We start from the raw sequence: 26,512 nt of genomic DNA, 5'->3' as shown, positions 1-26,512 counted from the left end.
TTACAATTTCTCAGTTTTCCTGGTTTTCTGTGACCTTGCCAGTCTTGAGGATTGATGGTCAGGTCATTTGGTAGAATGTTCCTTTGTTAGGATTTCTGAGGTTTTCTTCACTATTAGACTGGTGTTTTAGATTCCAGGAAGAGCTCAGGAGTGAAATACTATTGTTTTACTAAGGGTACCTATGGTCAATATGATTTGTCCATAGTGACGTTAACTTCAACCACCTGGCTAGAGATAGGGTTTGTCAGGTTTCCCACTGTAAAATTAGACTGGTCTTTTTGTTAAGAAAGTTGCAGCCCTAACTTGAGCAGCAGTTATGGTCCACCTCCTTAAGGGTGGATAGCTATACAGATCACTTATTCTTTGGCATGAGAAGCTGGTCTGCCACTCCAACCACTCAATTTGTATTATTTCCTTGCATCCACATAGACTCAGATTATAGCCCCAAGTGTAAAATACTAGTTACTATTTTTCCCCTCAAATTCTTTTACTTTTGGCCATGGAGGGCTCTTAAGTTGGCTCATGTGTCCCTTTAATATATTCCTATCACTGTAGGGGTTGTTTTGTGTTGTTTTGTTTTACATTGAGCACTTCCTTACTTTCTAACTTGTAAAATGCTCCAGGCTCATCTTGTATGTGGTCCTGGAGTCAGCTATTTTTCCAAGGAGCCCTGGTTCCTCTTATTGGAGAATGATATTAGCAGGTCAGAAGCACTTGTATCACCCAGATCTTCACTTATGAGGGTCCTTGTTTCTAGGCTCTCCCAGCTGACTGAGCAGGGAGATATGCATATGTATACAGACTCTCAGACAGCTATACATATACTCCATGTATGTCCTATATACATCTATAAACCTGTCTTATCATCTGCATATGTTAAGAGGAATAGGTGCTTATACGGATGCCTCCAAGTCTAACCCTTCCCACATGGATCATCCTAGCCTCCTCCCTCCAACTATCTGTAGCTTACATTAGGAAATCTGGCCTCCAATTGCCATCTGTTTACATGATCGTTCAGTTTCAGTACACATGTGCAGTGACTTCAGAATTGTTGCCCTGTGCACCTCATGGCAAACAATTCTATCAACTAGAATAGAGTGCTTATGTGCATTTCCTTCTTTTAATCCTATAATCTCCACTCATTTTCAGTTGCTTTAGTTTGGTATTTTATTCCCCTGCCCCTTATGTTAAACAACTTCACTTATTAGTACATTTCTATTCTTTTGTCACATTAGGAGTTCAATCCTGGGGTCTTCCAGACTAAGTTGTGAAGGTTTTGTCATTGTGCCTCAAAATTCTTTGGGGTTTCACAAATTCTTGAGGTCTTAGCCTACAGAAAAGTTTCACTACCCTACAATATCCCTTAGTTGATGACCACCCTCACCAGCATGTATCTTTCAGACTGGCTTCTTTCACTTAGTGTTATGCAATGAAGATCCCTCCAGGTATTTCTTGTGGCTTGATGCTTTTTGATAATAAAATACTCCAAGGTATTTGATTCAATTTGTTTTTCATTCACCCACTGAAGTACATTTTGGTTGTTTCCAGTTATTGTGATTATGCATTGTTGGGTTCACTTATTTTACAGAGAGGCTTTGTAGGTGAGAAAAATTTTTAAAGGAAAACTGTAAGTCATTATCTGATTTTGATATATGGCTAGTAATTCTAGAATTCTATCACAAGTGAAAGGTTACCTCTGCTTCTAATTTCTGGAATTCACTCATGAATTGGTATCCTTTTTACCCTCAAACATTTGATAGAGGGCAAAGTCATCTGGGTCTGGTGCATTTTTAAGAAGATTTTAGTTGGTTTTGTTTCAGCTTCTACGTGTCTATGTTCTGGTAGTTTCTATCTTTCAGTGAATTGTCAAGTTCATCTTTATCAAAATTGTGGGCCTACCATTGAAAATAGTATTATTCTTTTAGTGTCCATGGGATCAGTGATAACTTAGAAAATCTCAGGATCTCCAAATTAACATACTTCTACACATGTTTAGTTAAGCTAGCTCCATGTACACTGCGGAGCCCAACATGGGGCTGAAACTCAACCCTGAGTTTGAGACATGAGTAGAGACTCAAGATACTTAGCCAACTGAGCCACCTAGGTGCTCCATATTGATTTCTAGTTAAATTTAAAATAGAACTCAGAATGTTCAGATTATAAATTCATATTTTATAGCCTAGAATGTGGTCTATTTTGGCGACTATACCATGCAAGCTCAGGGAAAATGTGTGTTTTGTTGGAGGGACGTTTCTATAGAGGTCAGATCAAGTTGTGAATGCTCTTATTCAACTTTATCCTAGTTGGTTTTCTGCTTTGTTTCAACTTTCAGTTGTATTAGTCTTGGTTTCAAATTTCCCTGTTCCTTGAAAATCATAACCATCCTAAAAACATATTCATCAAAGTTTATTTTGAGGGAGAGTGTGTACAAGATCAGAAGAGATGCAGAGAGGGAAACAGAATCCTAAGCAGGCTTCACACTGTCAGCTCAGAGCTGGACATAGGGCTTTATCTCAAACTGGGACATCATGACCCAAGCCAAAAATCAAGAGTCAAATGCTTAACTGACTGAGCCACCCAGGCTCCCCATAAGCTGGTTAGAGCTTCTTGGAGAATTGGGCTCATTGGATAAAAAGGACATTGCATAGTTTCAGAGAAATCAGATTTTATAACAAGGGAGAACAAAACTATTCCCACTTTTTGAGAAAGAGAGTCAGGGAGGGAAGGAATCTCAAGCAGGCTCCACACCATGAGCGTAAGGCCTAACATGGCGTTCAAATCCACAAACCAAGAGATCATGACCTGAGCCAAAGTTGGAGGTTTAACGGAGCTAACCCGGCACTCCTAATTCCCTTTCTCTTGGTGTTAAAAATGGTAGGTCTGTTGTCCATCTCTTTACTTTTAAAAATATGTTTTGTTTTGTTTTTTTTAGAGAGACCAAGTAGGGGAGGGTCAGAGAGAGAATTCCAATTAAGCTCCACTGTCAGCACAGAGCCCAAAGCAGGGCTCAGATCTGCAAACCATGAGATCATGACCTAAGCTGAAGTCAAGAGTCAGATGCTTAACCAACTGAGCCACCCAAGCACCCCATCCCTTTACTTTTAAGCCTGTCAGAATTTCAGGGAGTTTAAAGAAAAAAAAAATACTAAACTAAAAAGATAAACTAAAGATGGTCTACAAGAAACATTTTAAATATGCTCTTAACTGGTATGTTTAGGCCATTTAAAGACATTGCTATACATTTCGATGTGCCAGTCTTCTCAGGCTGCAGAAACAAGACATCATAGAGGTCAGTTAAACAAGTTTTCTCACAGTTCTGGAGGCTGTGGAGTCTAAAAGCAAGGCACCCACTAATGTGATCATTAGCAAAAAATGTGGCTGGCTGTAGACCAGGTAGAGATCCTTCATTGTGTCCTCATATGGCAGTGAGAGCAAGCCTAAGAACATTGATCCTACTGGATCAGGGCCTTGTCTCTAGGAGATCCTGGAACCTTAATTTCTTCCTTCAAAGCCCTGTCTGAACACAGCTGTTTCATATCTTTACAAGATTCCTATGTTCAACCCTGATCCCAACCATTCAGCCCGTAACAAAGTTTTTGTCTTTTCAGATTGTTTGCTTGTGGACCTCACTTGTGTTTTGGTTATTATAGTGAAAAGCCAGATCTGTTATCAGGTAACAGGACCTGAGGTAAGTTTGTGGTTTGAGAATTTAGGTTAACCCAGCCAGGATTTGGACTATGTTTAATGGTGGACTTGGCCACTCCCTGTTCTTCAGAGAGTCATCAGGAGACCATAAGGACACTGGAGGAATTTTACGCCTCTGGCACTCATAGCAACATCAGTGTTGTGTAGCTCTGGCTTTAATCATTATACCAGAGTCCTGCTTTGGGGGGGATGTTCTACAACATTCCAATTAAATTTCAGTTCCTTGATGAGGTTGTGAACTCCACAAAAGCTTTTTATATTAAGAGGAGACAGGGTAGCTAGAGGAGAAAAGAGTTAAAAGGCACTTTCCCCAGGACTCTGGGACAGGCTCTTGAGTTTTACCCTCTGGAGAGAGGTCCCTTGTTGTTAGAATAACGCCCTGGGCTTATTTCATAATGAGAACTCTTTGCCACCCCCTGCCAGAGCCAAAGGGGGAAAACTTTCTTGGATTTTCACGGAGAACCTAGAAGCAAAACCCACTGAAGTATGGCCCTAGAAACTTCTTCTCATACTAGTCCACAGTTGGTGCCTGGAAATTCATTCAGATTACCATTTAGGTCTTCCTACCAGCTTGTGGCCTTAGCTTCTGCTTTGGCAGATCTTGGCTGATCTGGTCTGGATTTGCCGCTCTCTGCAGGACAGCCATCACCCTGAAATCTGATGGGTCTAAGACAGGTCATGAGGTTTAGAGAATGGATTTTCAGTCTGACCAGTTTTTTCTTGTTGTAAGGAATGGTGTGATGGGTTACAAGCTCTTTTCATGTTGGAGCTAGCTCCAGAAGTCAGATATTTTTAATTAAGGTTCTCACGAAAGCAGAACCTAGAACAAATGCTCTAGTACAGTGATTGACCTGGTGAGTGGTCTCAAGAAGCAGGAACAATGGAGAGAGCCAAATACATGCAAGTTTGCAGAGCAATGCCATTGCCCTAGGCAGTAGGGACCAATTTCTGCTGTGGCCACTTGGGAGAGATACAGAAGGACTCCCAATAATTTTATTTCATGAAGTCTGAAGTCTGAGACTTCCCTGAAGTCTCCTATACAGGAGGTTTTAGGGTTTCCAAGGGGTCATTAATCCTCAGACACCCCAGGATGTGTCTGCTTCCAGGCCCAGTAGACCCTACAGCCTGAGAAAGGTGCCCTAAACCAGACATCAAGAGGGTTCATGGCCTGCACTTGGTGTTGGTCATAGCATGAATTTGACAGATTAAAATCAGAGGTGAACCAAGTGTAGTATGAAGTAGCAAAAGCATCTTCACATATGTGACCACATTTCATCCATCAGGCATGCAAGAAAGTGTTACATTGAACAAATGAAACTATAATTCCAGATAACCCAAGTGACTTTCGCTAAGCCACACTAGTAGAGTACAGAGCTGGGATTTTAAACTCCAGTCACACTCATTCACCATAGTCTCCACAGACTGAAGTGGTGCTTCCTGGAGGTGTGTAACAGTCTTCACAGCCTCAAAGCAGAGCCAGGGCATGTTTGTGGGATTTGGCCGCAGATCTTGTGAAATATCAGGAGTTGAAATTCTGATCCTTGTCTGTCCCAAGTTCAGAGTTTTTCTAACTCATTCACCAGATGGTCATCATTTTGAATTCAATCCTCATAGAGGAGATCACCTTTCTATAATTCCTACAAGAATAGTTTATGGTCCTACATTAGACAGAAGACATTTTGGGTTCCCAATTCTTAAGCCTAAGCATGGTTTCCAGCTTAAGATCTGAACCGTGGCTATGTTTAGAATCTAACATTGGTCTGGTTCTTGGACCTTGATTCTCCCTCATTCATACAAACGTTAGGAAAGTCAGGCATGGGTAAAGGCTATATTAGAGATAACTATGTTTTAGTATGTATGAGCTCCATTCAGAATGGCTTATAATGGAGAGTACCCACAGTATCATGATCGATAGAAACCAAGACATCACCTTAATGTCGTCTATATAGGTTATGAGGAAGGATTCTGAACACTCTAACCACAGGACAATGGAATTTTGCTTTCACAAGAACTGCCTATGGTTCTGAAGGAGACCTACAGACTAGAACTTTACCACAGAATATTCATGTCGATTTTAATTTCATACAGTTAGAATGGTTTTTCCAAAGGAAATTTATTGCCAAGCATAACATTTGCCAAAACACACACCCCCAAAGCCTGATATAAAGGTGAATGATCTATTAGAAGCCACCATGTATTACCCTTGCCCTCAAGAATCAGTTCTGTTCAAACCCATGGTACCTGTCATAGGAGAATTCAACATAAGCCTCAGTATTATATAAGCTTAAGTAGGATTAGCGGTTCCATTGTGTGTGTGTGGTGGGGGGTGGGGGGGAACCTCCCAGATGGTATTACAGGGAAGCACAATTGCAGGGAGCTCATGAAGAACATGAACGGAGTGATGTGCTTAGGGTTGAAAATGAGGTTTCATGTTCAAAGTCAAGGCATACCCATTAGCAATAGGTCATTGAGCAGAATACTTGACCTTTGATCATCCTCATTCTCAACTTTGCATACTTTTATTAATACTGCTGATCGCTACTCTGCAGGATTTTGAAAACTAAAAATTCAAGCACATGGGTACGGATGTACTTTTGAGTGCCCTGGAGCACCTCAGAGTCTTGGTCTTTGACAAAGCAGAGCTCCCTAAGAATCTACTGGGTTGAATTGTGAAGCTCGCATCAGTGACTTCCGGTGAGAAAAGACTCTGATCCTGTGTTTGGCAAACCCAGGAAGAAAAATGTGAACCATCCCCTTAATGGAAGCTCGGTGCTTCCATTCTGCATTAAGATTCTAGAGGAGCAGAGGAAGCCCACCTCTCACTCTGTAGCCATCCTGAAACATTCCATTACGGGCAACAGGCCTCTGGCAGCTTTGGCAGGTGGTTGGGAGTAGGAAACTAGGGCTGGCTGTGGGATCCAGTGCCAGGTGTCTAATGCTTATGGGAAGCTTGCTTATGCAGATTCTTCCCGCGCTGCATCTTGAGCTCAACAGAACTCATTCTTCATGGAGTGGAGGAAAACCTTCATTTGTTACTCCATAATGTTAACTCCATTATTATTCCCTGTGCGATGGAGAAAAACCCTATCTGGTTGCAATTCCAGTTCTACTACTGACTATGTGAGGCCTGCAGTCATTCATGTTTATCAGGAGCATTATGGGGCTGTAGGAGTAGCCAGTCCAGTGGCTGGCACATTGTAAGGGCATTTACACCAGAATCCAATTAACTGAACCTCAACTTTCTCACTGCAAAGATGAAGATATCTTGAGTTTAATGGCAAAGAATCATAGGTTTGGCTGATCAAACTCCATTTCAGGTCTCATTTTAGGTATTAGAATTTGAAATATTAAATCAAGTTAGATTAAGATGGTTTTTGTACCTTTAAAACCATTCAGGAGCATTATGGTCTCATTTTGTACAGTATACATGAAGCCTAAGAGAAAGTGACCTGCACAGGTGTCCACTACTTGACAGTAGTCAAGTAACTGGGGTGGGTTCAGTCATATCCGATTCTATGTAGCTGTAGCTACACTCCCTCATCCCTGCCCCCAGGGCAAACATGGTTTCATTTAAGTTGGTCAAATTAAGGAAGTGCTTCAAGATCAAACTATCAGGCAAATAAATTCAAGTGCTTACTTCCAGAGCCAGTACTCCAGAGGAAGGGTATTAGGCTTAGTGTTAGAAGTCTTACCTTGACTCTAGACACCTTCACACAAAGCCTGTAAGTGCATAGCCCAATTCTCTGCACTGCCTTACATGTGATGGAAATGATGCCTAGGGTCTTGGATTTGGGAAGGTTGTATTAGATCTGGCAGATGTGGGTATTTTTAGGGGTTTAGAAGGTTTTAAAAGTGGGAAGGAATGAAATGCCATCCCTTCCCTCTTGCTTTCGTTTTCTCGAGGAGAGAAGGAGTGGTTTTAATGATCCATCATTAGTGTTAACCTGATAGACCAAGTGTGTCAAGCATTGGTTCCTCCTCCCTTCCCTCCAGCTGCTGCAATTCTATGTACCAGACACTCTGCACCCCCTCCCCCTTTCATATGTTAGAGGGGTTGTTATGAGGATTGACCAGAGACATTATAAGACAGAAAATGAGGCTCAAACTTTTCTAGGCTAATATAGCTAATATAGCTTCAAACCCAGGCTGGCTCCAAGGTCTGATCTCTTCCCCGGTCTGTCCTTCTGAGAATGTACCAGCTGAGTACTTATATGATGGTCCTTCAGTGTGGCTTTGAGGTATATGGGGAAAAGTCTTTCTACAAAAGTCATACTTTCTATTAAAGGAACACTGGGGTGGGGGGACACCTGGGTGGCTCATTTGGTTGGGTGTCCGATTTTGGCTCAGGTCATGATCTCGCCGTTTGTGAATTTGAGCCCCTCATCAGGCCTGCTATGGTTGGCTCAGAGCCCATCTCAGATCCCCTGTCCCCCTCTCTGCCCTTCTGCTGCTTGAGCTCTCAGATAAACATTAAGAAAAAAGCAACACAGGGACACACAGACACAAATAACTGATGCAGCACAGAATCCACTCGTGGCTCTTAGGCTAGGAAAAAGTACCCTGGAGTATTCAGAGAAGGGAAGACCTTGCCCAGGGGGGTAAGAGGCCTGGGGGCAAGGAAGGCCTGGGGGAAGAGGACAGGGGTGCCATGCCAGGGGGCACAGATGCCCACAGGACCTTGTGAGAAGAGGGTGGAGATGGAGCCCTCCTTCACCAGGGAGCTCCCCAGGGTCTTCACTCACATTGTTCCAGCCTTTGGGTTTACAACCTGAAAAGTAGCTCAAATGAAGGGAAATTGGACTAGGTGTCAGAACACCCAGGTTTCAGGGCACTATCAATCCTTTGGGTGACACCAAAAAATCCATTTCCCTTCCCTAGCATCAACACAACCTCTGCATTTCTTCTTCCAAGTTATCCTCAGCAGAATCCATTCTGTTTATTAAACACCAGCTGCATGGTGGTCCTCTAGGTCCCTGGGATTCTTCAGTCAACAAGATGGGCAAAGATNACCAAAAAATCCATTTCCCTTCCCTAGCATCAACACAACCTCTGCATTTCTTCTTCCAAGTTATCCTCAGCAGAATCCATTCTGTTTATTAAACACCAGCTGCATGCCAGGAACTCCTCTAGGTCCCTGGGATTCTTCAGTCAACAAGATGGGCAAAGACAGGCTCACAGAGATCATGTTATACTGATGAGAATAGAAAATAAGAGGTAGTAAGGAGAAGTGAAGCACAGCAAGTTTAGGAGCACAGGAAGACTTGGTACTTCCGTTGTGCTCCAAGGAGTGATTGGAAAGCCTTGGAGAGCAAAAGCAAAAAGGCCTTCCCAGCCAGTCACTTCAACTTCAGCTGAAGCAGCTTTTTCATCCATGTGGCCCCAGTACTGGGTGGTGGCAATGACCACACACAGGGAGCGGGATGGAGGAGCAGAGATAGAACAGGTAGAGCAGGGGAATGGGCCAGGTTGTGTTGATTCACAGACAGACCATATTGCTGCTCTCAAGGAAAAATGGGTCATTCTAGTTCAAGCTGGTGTTTAAGGTTTCTTATGGAGTAATCCAGAGGAGTAAAACATTTTTAAGAGCTGTGGGGACACATCCTTCTCAGCCCTACATGCTGGGCACAAAGCAGACCTGTCCATCGAGCTCTGAAGGCACAGTATCCAGGACCCACGATGGCCTTACATGTCCATGAAGAGTTTTAAGATCAGAAGGATCCATATAAGGAGTTCATCCTGGATTGTGGAGTTCTTTGCACTACTGTGGTCAGAGTTACATTCAACAGTGTTCCAGAAGAAGTCCACGAAGGAGATGTGCCTCAGGTCCAGCAGAGTCCTGGATGGACCACTGTGATCCCCAGCTTGGCCTCCCTGCGGGAGGGAACATAGGGACAGGGGTGGGGTGGGGTGGGGGGCCTTTCATGCAGAGACTTTTCTCCTGGAATCTCAAATGTGTATTGTTCCAGAGAAGGAGGGCGAGCACTAGAAGCGGTCCAAGGTCAAGGTCATGTGACATCTTACAACAGGTGCACCCAGGCCTTCTGATTCTGGGCTGAGGCTCTCTGCTTGTTAATGACCCTGGCTAGGCTACTAGTTTATCAGCGATCCTCAATAGGGGATTGTTGCTGGATATTCAACCCCTTCACTTATGACATAACCCCTTATGAAAGGTAGAGTTGGCTCTTCAGCCTTGTAAAGGGTGTTTAAAAGCTTCAGGATTTCCCAAAAGTTTTTTTTTTTTTTTTTAAGTAAAACCCACCTATGCAATATAGAACCAATATCAGGAATAGAGATGCTAATGGTTACGGAGTCTGTGATACTCTGCAAGTTGGGTTTTGCAACATCCCCTCATCTACTCATGACCCTGCTACGCAGTGGACAGCACTGATCCCACCCTGCTACTGAGGAAACACACAAGGAAATGGAGCAACTTCTTCACTTCATCGCAGGGTATCGGCAGAGGTGCCAAGGGAAAAACCTGGTTCTGCTGGACTAACCCTTCTTCCTGCTAGAGGATGCTGCCTCTGTAGGGGTGGGTTTCATACAGACTCTAGCTGAAAAGATCAGTTCTTGCTCAGGAAACCCTTGAGGGATCTGTACCCAACAGCTATGGGCAAGACCACTTTCCAGCGACATTTTGTCTGTGCCAGTTCGGCCTCTAGCTCACTCTCTGCGGCATTAACAGGGAGGGCTGATGGCTGTTAACTTTCAATGATGAGACCCTCAACACTGGGGGTTGAGGAAGGTGGATCAAAGGAGTCTCACGAGCGGCAGCCATTGCTGGATTTGTTTTACTTCTCGAATTTTCAAGCCCTTTGGCTCTCTTATCGTGTTCCAGATAAAGTAACAGCATCACCTAGAATGAGCGATGTTTGAGTCCCTTCACGCAGGGTACTGGGCCTTCTATCAGTTTGCTCCAGTTTATCCCAGGGCACATGGCTTCAGTTCTAACTGGTAGAGCACTGTTTGACTTGGAGGCATGAAGAACAGGAACCAAGCAAGAGCTAGGAAGCATCTTAGATCCTCTCATGCAGGCAATCCTTTAAAAATGTCCCCCCACACTTGCCCCTGTGAGCACCTCCTGGCTTGGAAGAATTGCGGTTTTGAATTTATAGGATTCCATTTTCTTTGTATGCAGACAGTTTGATTTGTCAGAGAAGTGGTTTTCATACCAGCCTGACCAGACTTTTGAACTGCTACCTTACAAAATGTTTTGTTAAATAAGAAAATAGCAAGGAATACATTTCTCCTCCTCAAAACAATTTTTCTGTAAGACTTGCATGAGAAGTACTTGCCAAGTACTACAGCCAACTAGAAGACTCCAAAGGAGACCAGGGGAGCAAGAAGTCCACCATTATTTTTATGACTTCCATACGTAGTATCACCAGTATTACAATTAAGTGTTTACTTATGTGCCCTCGGGACACAGAACTAAGTAATTTATAGGCTTTCAGTCAGTTTAGGCTGCAATACCACAGCCTGGGGGCCTAAACAAGAGTTTGTTTCATGGTTCTGGAAGCTGGAGATCCAAGAGCAAGATGGCAGCATGGCTGGGTTCAGGGGAGCGCGCTCTTCATGGCTTGCAGATGGCCACCTCCTTGCTGTGTCCTCGGAAAGATGGAGGGTGAGTGACCACTCCTCTCTGCCCCACCTTCTGACACCAGCCCATTGAGAGTAAAGTTTCACTATGAATTGCAGGAGACATACATTCAGTTCATACATAGATGAACTGCTGAGTCTTCACAAGAAGTTGAAATTCTTATGATTGTTTTTACTGACGAAGAAACTCAAACTTAGGAAGATTGAGAGCCTGCCTAGTTTCAATTAAGACACTGGCATAGTTTCCAATCTGATGACAGCAGATCTGTGGCACACTACAGGGGCCCAAAGGGGCCAAAATAGTAATATCACAGCCCTCTCCTTGTTTGTCTTTAGGGTCTTCCTCCTTTTCATCATCATCCATGTGTAGGATCATCCATTTTCCTTCACAGGATGCTTTCAAAAGAATTTCTCCCTTCATTTGTGCTCTTAGAGAATTTGAATTTCTCTACCTGGAAATACCACTGAATTTCTCCACTTTCTAAAATCCCACTCTTGAACTTGGAACCCCTTTTATGTGTTTATACAGGAAAAGATATACTGATAATTGCCTTTCTTGCAAGGAAATGCTATAGCCATGTAATTACTTTAAGAGTTACTGTGCCAAATTGAGAATTTTTTTTCATATTCTTTCAGGAAAAGTTGTATTCTGAAGCACAGCCATATCAGGTCTTGGGAATGCAGACTGATTTAGTGATTCAACACTTACTAAGCACCCCATGTGCCCAGCTGTGGGTGAAGTCCTCAGGGAAGATGGAGTTGAGGCAAAGGAGGTTCTCACTTGTTAGGAGCTGGGGCACCAGGAAGAACACCGGTGCACACAACTATAGGGCAAAACAGAAAGGGGCAGGTGCCGGGAGCCTTCTGAGAAGGGCAGGCTAATTTTCCCCTAGATCAGCAGTATGAGATTTTAGGAGAAATGGACCATGCCATCAGGCAATTCTGGGTTCAAGTCTGTCTCAACCATAGCGCAACCCTGGACAAGTCAGTTCTCAGTTTTTACCTTCATGCTTCTTGTGAAAAACGAGGATACCACATACCCAGTGGCACAGTGTAATAAGTCATGCAGCTCTCAGCATGGGCCAGGTTGGACATAAACCCTCAGTAACAAAGGAGACCAACAATCACCATTTCCACAATCCTACTTATTGTCACCTGGAGAGACTTAAAACCTATGGTTTTATAGTTTTACATGCCTCATCCCTATTGGCTCTTAGTGGCATCTGGGAATCAACTGTTGGTCTTGCCTATTACTGAAGTATCATGGGAGAAGAGCACTCAATGTGACTGGCCATGACCCAGAATAGGAATTTGCAAAAGCTGGAGACCTCAAGGTCACTGGGGAAAAAGCTAAGCAGTGAAGCAATCCATTTTTGCTGGCATGTAGTNTACTGAAGTATCATGGGAGAAGAGCACTCAATGTGACTGGCCATGACCCAGAATAGGAATTTGCAAAAGCTGGAAACCTCAAGGTCACTGGGGAAAAGCTAAGCAGTGAAGCAATCCATTTTTGCTGGCATGTAGAGGAAGGTATCCTGGGAAGTAGGGTAGGAACAGATTCCAGGTGTGCTTCCCTAGATCTTTTGTACTCGCCCTACATAAGATTTTTCTTGTCTGCCCACACTTCTATATTTGTCTAATTTGTGTAGCCATTCCCACTCAGTGCTTTTTACACATCTTTCTCAGATGCTAAGGATATTGATACAAATGTCAAACCAAAGTGCCACAACAAGGCTTGGAAGCCTGAAGTCTGAGGATCCACAACATCTTCCAGAAAGCTGTCAGACCACCTGGGAGATGGGGAAGTCAAGGATGCTTCCCATAACCACTCTGGTATTTAGTTACTTCTACTCTTTTATGACACCAAGTCTCTCTTGCCTTCTTACTTCCCAGTGGATTCCTGGGATTTCTAAGTCCTAGTTTTTCCTCAATTTAGAAAGTTAGTAGCTGGCTTCCAGATCCTGGATGATCTACTAGGACTTCCTAAGTACCTCAAGACCTCAAAGGAAAGCAGATCATTGTTAGACACTGGTGATCTTCTATTGCATGTCCCAGAAACAAGTGAAGGGAATCTTGTGTAGGTAGGAGAATACCGGGGCTTTTCATTTTCCTGGGCTGGTGAGCATGAGTTTTGTTTTCTTTATGGGAAACTCCAAGCTTTTATCAACCAAAGATGGGCTTCATGAATCCCCTTCCTTGCAGAGTCATAATGCCTCTGCTGGAAGCCTATCCTACACCCCATCTGAAGAGGTCTAGACTTTCATTTGATAGAATCCTTGCTAAGCCTTCCATTTTGTGATGGGTTCACAGCTCACGGAGAACAAGAGTGATATTAAGGTTCATGACGTGGGCCCAGTAGATTCCAAAACCCATACTCCCTTGTTCAGTTTAATAGGTTTCCAAGTCTCTATCCTCCCATCTTCAGGATTCCTAGCTGGTCCCTGGTCACCATTCCCACAAGGGAATAGCTTCTACCCATGCCTACTTCTGTGTGCAGGGACTATTTTTGGCATAAAGAATTATATACAAAAAAAAAACAACTCCTTTCAGGGAGTTTATAGATCTCTTCACTAGAATTCATTCAGGTGTTTTCAGTAAGCATGATGGGGTAGGGGAATATCTTGTTTAGGTCTTTGGTGTACTCGTCTTAACAGTTGAGCAGAACTAGATTACAAAATAAAGCAGGGTGGATATGGAAGTTTCCAGACAGGAAAGATTAATGCCAAAAAAACAAGGATAACAAGACATGTTTACTCTAGAACAGCAAGGAAGCTAGTATGGCTGACACTTATTAATATCCCCTCTTTCTCAAACATGCAGTGGGGCTTGGGTGAGGGTAACAGGACCTCAATGGGATGAAGTTAGGATTCTTCCGGTGGGGATGGAAGTGTAGTGCAGCATTGGGATTTGTCTTCAGAAATCACTGTGGGTCTGTGAGAAGATGTACATTAGTGAGAAAGTTTCAAGTAGGGAGATGGACAGGAAGTGATCACTCTAACCCAGGAAGACATGNTCGCCCCTTGCAAAGCTTCATAGAAACCACCTACAACTCAGCTCAAGGTCATCCATCCTTATCAAAGGAAAGTGTTATATTCCTGTCCCTACCAAAAATCACATAAGGAAGGGGCTGCTGGTTTTGGACCATGAACTCTGAGATAGTGGTCCCTGCTGTCAAGTTTACATGACAGCAGCAACTAGGTTTGGACCTNTGCAGTCTGGCCTCCCAGAAGACTTCGCCCCTTGCAAAGCTTCATAGAAACCACCTACAACTCAGCTCAAGGTCATCCATCCTTATCAAAGTGTTATATTCCTGTCCCTACCAAAAATCACACAAGGAAGGGGCTGCTGGTTTTGGACTATGAACTCTGAGATAGTGGTCCCTGCACAGCAGCAACTAGGTTTGGACCCACCCCCTGGTCGTTTATGTGGAAGTCTAAAGGTTCCCTAATCCAGAAGTACCTCCCAGGCAGGGTAGTTCTGGAGTCCAGGTCTGTGACACAGCCCTGACCACACTGAAGGATGGCCCAGTTTTCTAGTTGTGCAGCTTCAGAAGCAGCAGGGGACCCTCTTCCAGAATCTGTTGTCCTTCTAGATGGCCCTACCCTAGTCCAGAATACGAGTACCACGTAGGCTCACCCTACTCTGGAGTGCTCCCCTAGTGCATGGTGTCCAAATAGCCATGGTTATTAGTTCTACGTAGCCACAGGCCTTTGCTGCAATGAAAGCCAGTGTCCTAGACAAAGCATCTGTTCTGACATCCATAACAGTTTTCTTAAAGGAGATGAGAGTGTTAGGGATGGACTCTTGCGATGCCTGGCCACACCACCCTGCAGCAATTTCTAGCTCCACGGTGGGTTTCTGATCCTCCTCTTAGGAACAAGCCTGGCAACATTGAGGAGAGACCTGGTGGGGACAGCATGGTTGCACAGGGTAGCTGCTCTTGTCCAGGGACCTTGGAGACCCAGAGGTTAGAGGGGAGAATTCATCTGGAATACAGATGCAAGAGAGGAACCCACACCTGGGAGGTTCTCTACTTTTGTACGATTGAAGACAGAATCCTGAATTGAACACAAGTTTCATCAGGATAGAAGAGAACTTGATTTTGTGGAAGTAGAATAGCATCTCCAAACATGTAGCAAGCTCACATAAACCAAGACAAACTGCGGCAGATAACAAGGGTTACACTGAAAAACTGCCAGTGATAGGACCTCCCACTATTTTAGGAGAAGAAATCTACCTGGCATGAATGGGAAGAACCTAAGGCAACATGAAACCCAGACATTATTTGGCTAATCTCTGCGCGCAAAGAAAAAAAAAAAAGCCATTTCAGGGGCGCCTGGGTGGCTTAGTCGGTTAAGCGTCCGATTTTCGCTTAGGTCATGATCTCGCGGTTCGTGGGTTCGAGCCCCGCGTCGGGCTCTGTGCTGACTGCCAGCTCGGAGCCTGGAGCCTGTTTCAGTCTGTGACTCCCTCTCTCTCTGGCCCTCCCCTGCTCACGCTGTCTCTCTCGGTCCTAGAAATAAACAAAAAACGTTAAAAAAAAGCCATTTCAAGAAAGCGATNTGACTCCCTCTCTCTCTGGCCCTCCCCTGCTCACGCTGTCTCTCTCTGTCCTAGAAATAAACAAAAAACGTTAAAAAAAAAAAAGCCATTTCAAGAAAGCGATTACTTAAACATTCTTACTCCAACGTAAGGATATATGTCCCAAGGAAAATTCTGATCGATTTCAAGGTGCTATTATTCCTGGGGCAGCCAGTGTGGGAGCAGAGCAAGGTGTCCATAGGGAGACCAGCCCATCTAAGTGCTAAAGTCAGGCTGGGTGTATTTGGAGGTGGGTGCAAGAAGACTCACCAAGGAAAGTGCTATGGCCACCCCTAGAAAGCCTCCATGAGCTCAGGCCACTGAAAAAAATCAAGGAGAGATCTTTCAGGGACATGGACTTGCCAGGCCCATCACCTTCTATGAACCCAGTGGCCCTCCAGTCATAGCTTAGGACAGGCACATCTCAATAGAAAAGCCTCATCTTCCCAAGAAGCACTTAGTGTAAAACCAGAAGTCTCAAGGCAATTGATGGCTGATCTGGATGGAGGAGAAAGGGATCAAGTTCAGCAGCCTCACCTCGTAAGCCTGCCTAGATAAAGAAGTTAGCCTCCCACTTTAGAAGTCCTCTCCCGACATTAGTCTCCAGTCAAGGAGACATGAATGAATGCAGAGAGCACAGATCAAGTCACATTGTGTCACTGAATACAGTGGGAGATCCACAGGACCTAGAGAAGCCATTCACCTGGACCACATGTGGAAGTGGATATGAAACAGAGACTGAAACCTCCTCATCACTTCTAAGGATGATGCTGGATGTACTTGGCAATTGTTACCCTCCAGGTCAGTACCTTAGAGGTCCTACACTCTTGGATGGATTTGGGCAATAAAGTTAGTCTGGCAAGTAAGAGATGGGTTTCTCCTTAATAGCCAGTTAGTTATCCCAGTGGATTTCACATACCTAATTAAGCAGAATTACTCCTAAGTCCAATGAAAACTTCCAGCCACCTCCAGGGATTTTGCCCCCTCCCCTTCATTCTTGCCAAAATCCAGCAAGTTAGAACACCTCCACACATGGTCCAGCTTATTCTGTCCTCATTTCAGTTCCCTCCAGTTTCAACTACACTTCTTTCTAATTGCCTCTGCATGGATTACATCAACCTGGAAGGCATGAGGAACCTGCCAGGGATGAAAGGCAGCTTTTACAGGGAAGTTGCCACAGTTTTTTCCTCCAAGTACTCACTTGGACTACAGATATTTTGTACAAATTCTAGTTCTAGGAATTCTTAAAAACTGATGTCCTGATTGAATATGTACACTGCCTTGAGCTGAACCAACGCAGATTTCTACAAATCCCATAGGATGAAGGTAAAAAGACGGAGCAGTCCTCAGTGGAAGAAGTTTGGGAGAGCCCTCCCTGTTTTCTTAGTATTTAATGATTCCTCAGGCAAGGTTTCCAAATTCAGGCCAGTTATGCCAATATTGCAGTCCAAAGGAGAGCCTGGGAAGGCACAGAAGCCTTCAGGGCTCCAGGGCCTCAGTTTCCCTGTCCTTCTGAACTAGTATACTTGCTAAAGGAAGAGCCCTGGTTGGTCTGTTTTCTGTAGGCCCTTAAGAACTTCCAGGTTTGGAGGTTGGACATTTCCTAAAGCCACTTTGAAGAAATAGCCAAACATGGACCCTTGTGCAGTTTAATAGCATACTTATTCCTCCATGAACTCAGGATTCCTGGAGTTCTCCAAGGCTTGGTCAACTGGAGAAGGGCCTTCAGGAAACCCAGGAAAAGGCAGAGTTGTTAGAGAGGCAGAGAAAAGCAGAACTTTCATTTCGGCAGACACCTGCTGGAGCTCTGACCTGCTGTCTCCAGGTCATGTGACTATAGACAGGCACCTGACCTCTTGCTAGCACAGTTCCGCCCCCTCTGCTTCAGGAGCCAGCCTAGATAGAGCAAGGACATGCGAGACTTCTCTTTAGGCACCTTGAGGGAGACAGGATGCTGACTCATTCCTAGTTTGTGTGTCTAGTCAGGAACAAGTAAAACTGATCATATGGCCAGAGCCTCTGACCCAGGTGATGGGGTCCCTCTTCGGCCAGCAGCCTCCTCCCAGAAAGTATCTTCCACCAGCACAACTGTGGTGAATGGGTCAAGCTGGGCAATTAAGACATTAGGCTTTAAGTCTAATACATTTACTTGTCTCCAGAAGAGGGTCCTAGAAAAGACAGGAAATATATCTACAAGGTCCTTCTCTTGAGACAGCATCCCAACCCACTCTAAGTGAACTTGCTTTGGGCTTATGCACCCCTTGCTTGTTGACCTAGGCCCATGATTGGTAGGACTAAGATACTTTCCTTAAGAACTTGCAGGCCACTGGCCTTGAAGAAAAAGAGCAGGCTTTCCAGAAGCTAAGACCTTACCACACTCGAGAACAGCTACCACAGACCACCTTGAACCTGGTGCAGGGGGAGGGATCTGGACAGCCTTGTAAGGACATGGCTTATAGGGCTTCAGGGCTATCTTTTAGTTGAGGGACCCCTGAGAACTCCATCTCCCAGCAGAATGAGGGAACCCAGAAGCTGTGCAAGAACAAATGATTAACCGCTGAGCACCAGCCTCTCCTGCTCATAGCTCTCCCTCACCATTTCTAGCACCTTCCCCTTTAAACCCTGTGCTTCACCTGGGTGGAGAACTGGGTCTCTGAGAAATAAGTCCACGATCTTCCTAGGTTCCTGAATAAAGCAACCTTTCCTTTCCCACCAACACTGGTCTCCTGAACATTGACTTGTTGAGCAGCAAACAGTTGAACTTGGGTTTTGGTAACAATCTCATTGGTGGGGGGGGCGACCCAGAAGTCTCTGAAGCACATAGCTTTCTACAGCTGCTCACATGCGTGGGCACAGTGTTGTGAGGAGGCTGACCCCATAATCTACCTTTATCTTGGGTCTGTAGATCAATGAAGGGGCCCTGTGAGAAAGTAGACTCCAAGATATTTTTCCAGGCAGATCATGGTCAGCTCAGACCTGACAAGTACCTTACCAAAATCCTTATATGGAGGAAATCCTTAGGTTAAAGGCTCAAATCTCCACAAACCAGTACTGGCCAATAGGAGGTCATGACTTTTTCAGACATTGTTAGGACTTCCTAGTCAAAGACTTCATGTCAACAAAGGCTGCCAAGTGGTGCCCCACCTCACCCGCCCACCACCAGTGACACAGCTGGTAAACACAGGCTTCAGAAGAGGTGACTCATTCATCCCATCCCTTCCTAAAAGGTTACCTCTTCCTCAACAAGTCTGCCGTTCTTGACTACATAGGGGCCAGGAAGCAAGTAAGGGCCTCTTTGAATCTTCCGGTTAGGAAGAGTGATGGAGTTGGGGGAGCAGAGCTGGCCCCACAGAAGCCCTGAGCCTTTAGACCAGACCTTGTAACTCGAACTGAATCCTGAGAAGTGTTCGTGTCAACAATCCACTTGAAAGTAGACATTTGATTTGTCTGGGAGAAGGACATTTTGTCAGTGTCTTGCAACTGGAGTTTCAGAAAAGGATCTAGTTCTCAAGGGGGACTGTTTCCTTATTTTTGCCTTGGTTCCAAAATAAAAGTGAAAATGAGAAAGAAACAAAATCCACCAGATTCAATGGACAGGTGTTGGTGGCCTACTGTTACATAAACCCAGGCTTGTAGTAAACTGGAAGCACGTTGTTCATGTTGAGATTTGCCACTTGGACTCCAATCCTACTTCCTGCTTGCATGGTCCCTAGTCTGTCTGGATAGCACAGAGATCCCAGGAAGCAAAGCAGCATGGAGGTCCTATCTGGCTGCATTCTCTGGAGCACTGAGTTACTGTAGCTAGTTGTAGCCCCCTACCAGAGAAGGGGAAGGGCCAAACCATGACCTTCATATTTCTAGTGGATACCAGGGCTCCATCCTCAGCCATCCTGATGGTCACTACCTTGAGAAATTTGAAATAAAATTCGTCTGTCAGAGCAGACATCCAATGGGTGACTCCCCCAAATCCCTTCTACTTCTGGAAAAGTCACCCCATGTTCAACCCTCCTTGATTCTGCTCTTCCCATCCTGTTACTTTTATTATGTGGCTCAATAGCCCCTACATGAGAACAAATAATTCTCCGTCCTGCAAAGACACTAAGGCTCCTAGAATAACATTTCTGCTAAGTGTACTAGCTTTTGAAAATGAAGCCAGGTGCAAAAGCTCACTGGCTTCACCACAGGGAAAGTTCTAGAACCCCAAAGACTAAGAAGGTAGGAAGTTAATCATGGACCATTAATGCATCAACATGTGCTTAGCGGCAGAGTGCCTGCTGTTTGGACTCCAAGCACAGGACAAGCAGAGGCCTCAAGCAGCATGCAGACATTCATACACGTGCACACCACGGTGTACCCAGAGAGCATGTAGGACAAGTTTGAATGACAACCTCCAGGACCTTCTAGCCACAATGACCAGGACATTTTTAGTATTTTTGAGAGAAACAGCGTGAGTGGGGGAAGGACAGACCATCTGAAACAGGATCTAGGCTCTGAAGTGTCAAACAGAGCCAGATGCAGGACTTGAGCCCATGAACCGGGAGACCAGAGCTGAAGAGATGCTTAACCGCCTGAGCCACCCAGGCGCTCCGGACCAGAACGTGTTTCACAACCACACTGAAGCAAACCTCAGCCATCTCCTCACTGATTCATCATCCAGCTGGTCTCCTGGAGGTCACAGGCTCCCCTCAGGAGCTTCCTGGGTGAAATCTGAAACCACCCCCATAGGCAGAGGCAGAGGGCTGGGAGACACTCCAGAAGCAGGCCGCTCCAGGTTGGTAGGTGGCAGTTTTGAGAAGCAAAGGGAACCTCCAACTCGGGGCGGGTCTTGGGTGGCACAGCAAGAGAAGTGGATCCTCACACCCGCCCACCAGGTCTTAAGAGTTGATAAAGAGGCCGTGGCTGGTGCAGGTGCATACACGGCACAGGGTTGCTCCGTGCTGCATCTCCACCTGAGGGCGTGTCCTCGGAGCAGCCTGCGGAAAGGGAGCAGGGAAGGGAAGGAGAACCCTCCCTCCAAGGAGGGGATGGGGGTGAGGAGGACCCCAGACCTTGGGTCCAACTTTCTGGATCAACAATCAGCGTTTTTTATGACACTTCTAAGTGGGCCTTCCTGGGATCCCTCCCCTCACCCACATTTCCTGGCTTGGAGGTCCTCACACCCTTGAGAAGCAGGGTGAAGTGCTCCAGAGCAGAGGTGACCCCATCAGAGGACAAGATTGGAAGGCCATGAAGCTTCCAGAGCCCAATTCCCACAGGAGTTTCATAAATCCCAGTGAAGTGGGGAGCCTTCCATCAGCCTAGGATGAGAGGATCAACCCCTGTTTATACAGGACCAGGAGAGATTGGACAAAGGTTTTTTACTAGAAAGGAGCCAAACTTAGGACCAGAGACTACACTCCTGGACTTTAATCCTTTTTGCCTTCAGATACCCCACTGGCACGTGTGGGGAATGTACAACTGCACATGTTCCCTGTTCTCAGAGCATTACAGCCAGTGTCCTTAGGCACAAGATACAGATTCTGGCTCCTAAGTGGAGCCGAGAAGGGGCCATCAGCCCTCCAGTCTGGCTCTTGGCCACAGTCACTTGTCAAAATGCCTCCATCAGGCCTCTTTGCAGGAATGGTTACAGGTCTCAGCTCAAGAAGGGCCAAGGAAACAAGAAGTTTTGGGTCCTAGAGTTTCTCCTTAGGAAGCTCCAACCTAGTACAGGGAGCCCCTCTCCAACAGCCACCTTGGCCTTATAGACACCACTGGACATTGGTGGAATGGTCACTTTCGTTCTAGGTAATCCTATTTCATAGGGCCTGGTGTTCTGTGGGCAAAACCACACGGAGTCAGGAATTCTGGGAGGATGCTTAGGCATCAGCTGTAGTTTGCTACTTTGAACAAGACTGCTTCAGGTGATGTCAGAGAAGTCTGCAATCCAGCAGCCACCCCCCTCACCCTGCAATAAGGAAAAGGAGTAAAGATCAGTATCCAGGCCAAGCAGACAAACCGTGAGAACCAAGTGTGACTAAGCCATGGGTATTGGCAATGGTTTCCCAGAACATCCAGCTTGGGGCCAGTTTCCCTACTCTGGATGTACCCTATTGGGAGTTTGGAGATCCAGTGCTGGCTCTGCATTAAGCAGGAACATTTCAAGGACACCCATTATTGGCTGGACTCAGACCCATGGGCAAACAGGTCCTTCATGGTCAGGCACTACCATCTTTTGATTTGTGAGGTGACTGCTCCTCCATCCTTTTTGGTGGAAAGCCCAGCTCTCCACATACCTTTTATTTCCTCTGAGTAATAACAGGTCAGTGTTGGAAGAAAGTTTTGCCTCTTGACCCACAGAAAGCCACGTTGGCTCTATTATACCTATGCCATCCCCTTAGCTCATTACCAACAGCCACTTTGTATTGGTCCTCTATGCCTTTCCAGTGAACAAAGGTAGAGCAGGTGATGTAGGGAAGCATTCCTCCATTTTTCTCTGGGGCTTCTCAGTAAAGAGTCTGCTTCCATATGGCCCTCAGCCCTTTTCCTTGGGCAGCCCGGCTCTGAAGAGCATTTATATTCACTGAACCCATTTCCTGACAAACCAGTGGCTGCCTAAGGCCTCAAAACTCCTATGGGTGGAAAAAAAAAAAATGAAGGGAACAGTCTCTGGTTTTGACTCAGGAAGGCCAGCTCCTACCATACCAACAAGATCACATCCACACTGCCCTAGGAGGCAAAGTGGATTTTGAGTGTGTATAGGTTTACACTTGTTTCTAGTTAAAACAGACAGGAAGCCAGTTTTAATCTCTACATATATTGTTATAACTGTTCATAGCATTTGCCAACTTTGTGCCTACAGGAATTGCAAACCTGTTTCTAAGGTTTGCCAATACCCTTGTTAGTGGGAGGTCATTAGCGTAACTTAAAGTTCTGAACCATTACTCCACATAGAATGGTACTCTAGTGGGTTATTTACTATGAAGTTCACCTAAGAAGGCTGAGTGATGGGCCAGAAACCTGGACCAGGGCATTTCTTTAAGAACAGCTCTCTCCAAGAGGTCAGACAGGGTTGTGTGCTGGGCTCTTTATTAGTCTTCTGAATCAGGCTTATCTGGGCAGACATCAATGTCCTTCATTCAGCTTAAAACCTCTCCAACCTCTGTTCTTGCTGTCCACCTCAGGCCTCGTAAGATTACAGTCAAGGACCAGGACAAGTAGGGGAACTCTTGATAGTGGAAACTAGATGCAGGTCTACTTTAAGAAAGGACATTCCCGGTTTTTAGGGTCTCCCACATTGGCAACAGCCCAGGCACATGGAGCCTGGATTCATAGGACAGGAAAGTCCTTCCATGGGCTACAGGAGGCGTATGGCCCAAGACAGAACCTAGAAACTCCATTAGGAAACTGACTAGCATTTCTAAGGAGAAGCCCAAATCTAGAGCTCCAAATTCTCTAAAGATAGAAGGAGAACACACCCAACACCAGCGTCTCCTACTAGGACATCGTGTGTGATCCTATGGATTTTATGGAGCATTGAAGTCTTCCCATAGGAGTTTTTCTTGAACTTGAAGCCATGGTCTTGGCTCTTCATCTAACCCCACTCTTGGAGGGGATTCCAGATCTGGTCTTAAGACACAAGGTATATGGAACTCTAAACATGGAGAATTTTATATGAACAAGGAAAGCTGCATATTCCTTCACCTAGTCCTAGGTAGAAGGGATGTAGCCAAGATAGTAAGTTAAGCACTATAGGTCAAGAGTCCATGGGGATACAGAATTGTGCACCAGTCTCTAAGACAGGACTTATTTGTGACCATGCCTAGATTAAATGGATGGTTGTGTCAAGTGCGTGGTTAGAGCCCAAGGACTCCCTTCACAAGAAGCAATTCATCTGTCTGCTGAAGCAGGATCCATGTAGCCCACTCAGAAATGTTGCCTGATGCAGTCTACCAGTTCCTCTCACTGGCTGGATGCAGTGGGGAGAAAAATATCCAGCATGGTTCAGGATTGGATTCGGGGATTACCTACAAGGTCCCAGTGCTGGTGGACAGTGGGGGTAGCCATCGTAGGATTCTCATGGGAAGGATACTGGGGCATAGGACAGGCAAGGGGACCCATTGGATTACACAAGGGTTTCTAGGAAGGGTGGTGGGGGTATCGCAGGATTACTCAGACACATCAGCTCCAGAGCTCTGTGATGGGATAAGGGATCTTGGGTCTGTTTCAAAGTTTTAACCTTTCCATCTGACCAACCCTGCTTTTCCCCTCCCTTCCCTTCCCTTCACTGCTGCTTAGGCCTCATGTCTAAAACCTGGTCTGGGCATCTGCTTCCTGGGACCCTGTACCCTCCTAGTAGATTTAATAGCCTATTTAAGATTTAAGAATTCATTAAACAGCTTTAATGAGACTACCCTTGTATTAGAAAACCTTAAAAATGGAATTGTGGGGCACCTGGCTCAGTCGGTGGAGCATTGGACATTGGCTCGGAGTTCAAGCCCCACAGTGGGCTCGCTGCGGTCAGCACAGATCCTCCTGTCCCCCTTTCTGCCCCTCCCCCACTTGCTCTCAAAAGCAAGCTTTTTAAAAATGTAATTCTTGTTGCAGGATCTTCCATGAGCACCCAGGAGAGGGCAGACAGAATTGTTAGCCTACAGTTCAAAGGTTCTGCTAAGATCCAAATGGCTTTTTCCTCTTTGCCAAGATCACTGGAAAATTTGCTGTGAAGCCAAAGGTTACAGATATCCCCACTTCAACTTCAATATCTTATAAGGGCCCAAAAGGAAACTGGACCTAACCATGGGAAAAGCTCAACCCTGTTGCTTCTGTTCTGGGGCTACAATCCCATGTTCTATGTAAATTCTCAGGTGGTCTTTCATCCTGTGTCCAATCAACCTGGCTTCTTCAAGCTTGTGCTAAAAGCCATATATGTTCTAACTTCAACGTTTCTCTAGCCCCCATCTCTAGTCATGACCTTGTAACTATTTTCAGCTACCATCACCAGTATCCTCAGCTATCCATACTTCTGATCTGAATATGATTTTAGGGCCTATAACATTTTTCTTGAACTTGTTTTGAGTGGAGATCTGTGCCTTTGAGGTACTGGGACCAAGGCAGACCAGTTATCCATAGTCTCAGATACCTAGCCCCAGATGATTTCATGAGGACTATTCTGGATTTGAACTTCAAGAACCTTAGAATGGACCACCATAAAGCTGGAACTCTTTTACATCATCTGGCATCTAAATAGCTGATCTTTTAAAAAGGCAATCCTCAGACCCTGAACCAGTCCCTCAAAAAAAGTGCTCAAGTTCACGTAGAATAACTAAGCACCTTGTGTCTGTGTTATGTTTCCCAGACAACCTGGAACAAGGTAACCACAGCTTTGGAGTTTGTTCCTGGGGATATTGGACAGTTCCTGCTCCTTGGCAGTGACCAGCTCTGTTAGGAAGACACCTCGAAGTCCATCCCACTCTTGGAGTCTACAATTTATCTTGGATGGCAATGCAAATTGTTGAACTTTTGAAGGTCTAGCTTTTTAGAAGTTTCGTTATCAAGTTCTAGATTCAAGATTTTGAAAAGTTAGAATGAACAGTGTATGCTTATAGTAAAATCTGGGAGTGGTAGAGTTTTTGAAGACTCAAGAGGTCGCCAGTTGCCACACATGTCCAGGTAATTTAGTGGTTTAGGTTACCAGAGGTTCTTCCATGATTTAACTGAAGACATGCAGAACTTCCAGTCCCTTAGGATTCACGCCTTGAGTCAAAATGAAAGGGACTATTGGAAGTCTTCCTCATACCATCAGAGGTCCTGTCCAGCCATGGGCTAGGTCCTGTCTTCCTTATCTGTGTTTCTAGATTATAGAGGAAAACAAATAGCCTAAGTTTATGAGGCTTAACAGAAAGGAACTCAAGCTGGCCCAGAAAATCTTGTTTTTATAGGAATTTTATTCCCAGTCTTGCTCTGGTATGAAACCTAGTGGGCCTCCTTAAAGGGGAGTGGAGATTTAAAAAAAAAAAAACAAACAAAGCAAAAAAACCCTTAAGTCCACTTACTGACTTTGAGATCCTAGAGCCCAAAGCTATGGACTTGTGTTCCACCCAGACCCTAATAAACCCTTAGCTTCCTTTTAGGATTTGATTCCAGGTCAACTATTCAAGTGTTGGCCTGCTACTTTCTATATTCCGTCTCCAACAAACTTGTATGAAGGTTTTGGACCTACTGTAATCCCTTGGGTTTGTGTATTACTGTTCTATTATGTCCCTCTATTGCCTGAAGTATAGCCATCTTGTTTATGTGCAAGTCTGGTTGCCTCAACTCTTGGAGATGTACCCTCAGCCCCACTTAAAGTTCGAGTGCATGAACAAGCTGAAGTTGTCCGCCTTGGATGATGGGTGGCCGCTTTAGGAGTTCTAGCAGCTTATAGTCTACTGGCCAGAAAGGCCAGTATTATAGCAACCCCAATCATAGTCCCCACCAACAAAGATACAGGCTCAGGAAGGCATATATTAGAGTCATAGCAACCCGGTCGTGGCCTTAAGTTGAAGGGCATGCTAATTCAGGATCTCCTTCAGATCTGACAGGCTCTCAGGTCATCACTAACATCCTTTAAGAATTTAGAGTAAGTCCAAGATCATGGCGGCATGATTCT

This window comes from Crocuta crocuta, unplaced genomic scaffold (assembly GCF_008692635.1).
Source record: "Crocuta crocuta isolate KB4526 unplaced genomic scaffold, BGI_CrCroc_1.0 scaffold119, whole genome shotgun sequence".
Classification (NCBI taxonomy): domain Eukaryota; kingdom Metazoa; phylum Chordata; class Mammalia; order Carnivora; family Hyaenidae; genus Crocuta; species Crocuta crocuta.
The sequence above is the reverse complement of the archived record's forward strand: the minus strand, read 5'-3'. Positions refer to the sequence as shown.